At 34.4% G+C, this 4,918-nt stretch overlaps 1 non-coding gene across 1 annotated transcript; it reads left to right on the forward strand.

Annotated features, from left to right (window-relative positions):
- The first annotated feature begins 3,586 nt into the window (after positions 1-3,586).
- LOC126004652 (U6 spliceosomal RNA) lies at positions 3,587-3,693 on the forward strand. Its single transcript, XR_007493918.1, has one exon. It is a non-coding gene; the product is annotated as a U6 spliceosomal RNA (small nuclear RNA).
- The last annotated feature ends 1,225 nt before the right edge of the window (positions 3,694-4,918 follow it).

The raw sequence follows: 4,918 nt of genomic DNA on the forward strand, positions 1-4,918 counted from the left end.
TATAATGTGTTGAATAATTTTATGAAAATGATGGTGGGCCAGGCAAATGTTTGATAAATCCTCATGAAGTCATCTTGAATACTAAGTAGCTGCGATACTAACTTTGATTCAAAGACAGATAGGAAATTTAAGTGTAACAAACTAGTGTAGCTAACCTGACACATGTATCACTATCATATATATATATATATATATATATATATACATATATATATGTACATATATATTGCTGTCAGTGTTTACTTTTCCTGGTATTATTTACTGGAAATATCTAGATGAGCTGTTGTTGAGTATTTTTACATTAATAAAAATCACTTAATGAATTTTTACAATAAAGACTGCATGTCCTACCCCTGGAGTTTCTTATTAAATCTGAGATACATGTGAAAATTACATTTCTAAACATGCGAAGTTAGAAATTTAATATGTACCTTCTAGTTCCAATCAGGTTGCAGGAATTTTCAGAAGAAGATAGGGAAACAGGGTAATTTCACTTATCTGTGGTATATAGAATAAACTAAAGAGGAAATGTAGTAAAGAGTGATGCCTAGATCTCCTTTGACATCAGAGTTAGGGAGAAGGATAGAAAAGAAAGGTAATCAAGGCAAGAAGGAAGAGGATGATTAAGGGAAGTAATAGGAGAACATGGTCAGGACTTTATTATTTTGGTGATGTGGAAATATATGCAAAGCATAGACCCAACAACACTGATAACAGATCTAAGGCCAACCACTGAACTGTGTAATATACCTATTGAGGTGGCAGGCAGGGGTGGGGTTGAGGGAAGTGTAGAGATTTGGAAGCTTTGGTGATGAGAGATGACAATGGGGTTGTGTTTGGTATTGGAATATTATATGCCTGGAACTCAACTATTAATAATTTTGCAAATACCCTACTTTAAACTAAAATTTTTAAAAAAAATAACATGTCCCAGAACCATATTTTGAGAACCATATGTAGGCTAAGAAGTGTTTAATGAGCACTTACCCTTATGTGAGAGCAAAAAAAATGCAGAAGTTCTGCTATATTAAAAAGGCATTAATTTGACTTATTTGGCGGTTCTACAAGTTACTGTTTGTTACAAAGTTTCCCACTGCATATACAAGAAAAAATGTTTTTTTTCTATGCAGCTGAGATTAACATAAAGGAATACAAAAGCAAAATATGATGATACAAAAATTGATACTTTTTGCGACTTGTGAATAGTGTACACACTTATGTACACTTTTCTTAACTATTTTTATTATTAAATTTGGCTCACACTGAACACTTTTTACCAATTACTCCAGGTGGGATCTTGATGCTGGTGGGGGGGGGTCAAACCCAGGTTAACAAGTATGTGTAAATGCCCTATGGTTTTTGGGGGCCACACCCGTTTGATGCTCAGGGATTATCCTGGCTAAGTGCTCAGAAATTGCCCCTGGCTTGGGGGGGGACCATATGGGATGCCGGGGGGGGGGGGGATCGAACTGCGGTCCTTCCTTGACTAGCGCTTGCAAGGCAGACACCTTACCTCTAGCGCCACCTCACCAGTTCCACAAATGCCCTATTATATAGACATTTTTAATTTAAACAAATCCGTCAAATAAACAGCAAAAACCATTTTTATTCCATCTAAAATTTGAGATTACATGACAAGAGCTAAAAATCTATTCATTTTCAGGCTCAGATATTTATTTTTAATTTATCACAGAAAAAGAATTAATTTAAAGAAAAATACATAATTTGAAGCCTCTAAAAGCCAGATAGCTCTAGTGACTTCTAATATAAAATCACTTTTAATTTCTGATGAATAATTTGTTTTCTTTGGTACATTATAGAATAAAACTGATCTATTAGACATAAATGAAAAACTCAAAAATATTAATACTGTGTGAATAATGTATTCACTGTGTAACTTTCTATAAGCTTTATCTAAATTATTTCATTTATTCTTCATAAACAGTCCTCTGCTATCAGCAATATGTCTCTCTTCATATGTTGCCGCTGAGATCAGACTTAGAGAAGATAAGTGATTTTTCCAAAGATGAATAGTCTGTGCTCTATAGAATTAGATTGTGTTTCCAAATATCTAAGAATTTAAAAATTGTAATTCATGTTCAATAGAGCCTGTATTAGAAGAAATAGTGTTAAATATGCCAGCTACAAATGTGTTAAGTATAGAAATTGCATTATTATTTCTAAGAGCCAAGGAGATAGGTATTATTATTCTCACTTTGTGAAAACTCAGAGAAATGAAGCAATTTGCATAATTATATAATTAGCAGATATAAACTAAGAATTATTAATTCTAAAGTCCACATTATTTATACATCACTAGAAAATGCTAATGCCAGCAGTATCCTTCCTAGGCCTTTCAGTGGTATTCAGAATTAATAATAACTATTACATCAGTGTCAACATAAGGTTTTCCACTAGCTATAGAATAGCATTATAGCATTACAGGAGAGATAAATTTTTGGTCACATGCCAAGCATGTGCTTTACCAGTTAAACTATATCCCTACCATCAATTGTTTCCTTTTTTACTTATAAAACTTCATATCAACATAAAATAAACATGTTGATATGTTTCAGTTTAGTTTTAAGGTCATATAGAATCTGCTCTTTATTCTGAGTATCTGAAATACCATGTGATGTGTTCCAATAGTATCTTCTCAATCAATTATTGTCAGAGATAAGAATCAAATTGTGGGCCCGGAGTGAGCACAGTGGCGTTCTCCTTGCAAGTAGATGATCCAGGACCAAAGGTGGTTGGTTCGAATCCCTGTGTCTCATATGGTCCCCCCGTGCCTGCCAGGAGCTATTTCTGAGCAGACAGCCAGGAGTAACCCCTGAGCAATGCCGGGTGTGGCCCAAAAACCAAAAAAAAAAAAAAAAATCAAATTGTATTTTTAAATTTTTATCCAAAGAATTGCTTTCTATATTTTTTCATCAGAATATGACTGGGGATGAGAGTAAATTACATGATCATTTTGGAGCTGAGTCATATCAGCAATGCTGAGGGGTAACTCTGCTCTGCACTTCAATTACCCCTCGAGGTGCTTGGGGAACTAAATGGGATGTCAGGGATCAAACCTGAGTCACCAGATTGCAAGGCCAACACCCTGCCTGCTCTAACTTCTCATTTAATTCAGGTGCCAGAATGATGTTAATGCACAAAATTAACTAAATAAATATTATGTGTTTTTTTTCCTCTGGCAGGTCCTGTGAAAGCTTGAATTCTAACTCACTTTTGGAAACTATTTCTTTCAATTATTTACTCTCAATTACTTAATCATATTCACTGATCAATTACTATGAACCAGTTCCTGTGCTGAGGACTAAGAAATACCTTACAACAGACATGGTTCCTCCCCTCAAGCAAGTATTATCACATATAAATATATAAATTAAAGAGATAATTAATAAATGTATAATTAAATACATTAATTACTTAGGTATTGTTTATACCTACATACCACAATTAAATGTGAATGAGCTACATGGAGATCATTAGAAGCACAGAAAAAGTAAAAGGAAATTTCTTGGCATGTTCAGTGAGATAAATTAAGAAAAAGACAAAAAAAAAAAAAAGAACTAAATGAGTGCTCTCTTCAGCAGCACATATACTAAAATTCGAACGATACAGAGAAGATTAGCATGGCCCCTGTGTAAGGATGACATGCAATTTCATAAAGTGCTTCATATTTAAAAAAAAGAATTAAATGATTCTTAGAAGTTTAACAGAAATATAGTCAGAGCATTATAGGTCAAGAAAAATACAATACGATGAGCCTGAGCAATAGTATAGCAGATAGGGCATTTGACCTTGTACATGGCTGACCTGGTGTTTTATCCCTGGTACTTCATATGGTCCTCTGAGCCTCATCAAGAGTGATCTCTGAGTGCAGGAGTTCAAGAGCAAGCATTGAACATCCACTAAAAACACACACAAAACATATAAATTATGGTATATTCATTCAACATGCAAAAAACTATCAGTTTACTGCTAAATATTAACTATAATTTGAGCCACATCAGGAAAATTGACAGTTTTTTAAGCAGAGAACATGGCATCCCCTCTAGATTATCAGTTCATGGGAGTAAAGCTGTATGTTTTATTGTTGGTTTTATAAGATTATTTTTGTGTCTAGGGGAATATGGATATTGTAGGTGAAACCTCATAGAGATCAAGGCTATCTCCATTTATGCTATGGGCTGCTCCCAGCAGATCTCAGGACACCACGTGGTGCCAGGAATTCAAGGCAACTGTCTAAACCCCTGGAGTATCTCTTCTGGTCTTATAGGCTGTTATACTGATAATTATTATTTTGTATAAGAATGTGGAAGTGTGATAATGGATATTTGTACAGAGAAATAGCTGCAATCTGGTGAAATTTATGAGAGAAATATTTGAGAATCACATAAAATTGATAATACAAAATTATTTAAGATATATCATATAATAGAGAGGTACAGCATGAAGTATGCATGTACACATACACACATAAATACATTCAAAATAGTGAAGTTTGCAATATGGAATAGATAAAAAGTCCAACATTTCTTTTTTTTTTTGTTTACTGTTTGGTTATGGGCCACACCCGGTGACACTCAGTAATTACTCCTGGCTATGTGCTCAGAAATTGCTCCTGGCTTGGGGGACCATATGGGACACCAGGGATCAAACTGAGGTCCATCCTGGGTCAGCCTCGTATAAGGTAAATTTGCTACCACTAAACTATCGCTCTGGCCCCAAAAGTCCAACATGTCTACACAAAAGAGTAAAGCACTTTCATTAGAAAGAATAAGTACCTACTATGATAGAAGCAAAAATTTTCTGTACCCCATATAGGTTCTAACTGATAACATTGAACCACATATATTTGAGAATTTTATAAATTCCTTCTGAAAGACTTAATGCTACTCCTCTTCTA

The sequence above is a fragment of the Suncus etruscus genome, chromosome 3, assembly GCF_024139225.1.
Source record: "Suncus etruscus isolate mSunEtr1 chromosome 3, mSunEtr1.pri.cur, whole genome shotgun sequence".
Taxonomy (NCBI): domain Eukaryota; kingdom Metazoa; phylum Chordata; class Mammalia; order Eulipotyphla; family Soricidae; genus Suncus; species Suncus etruscus.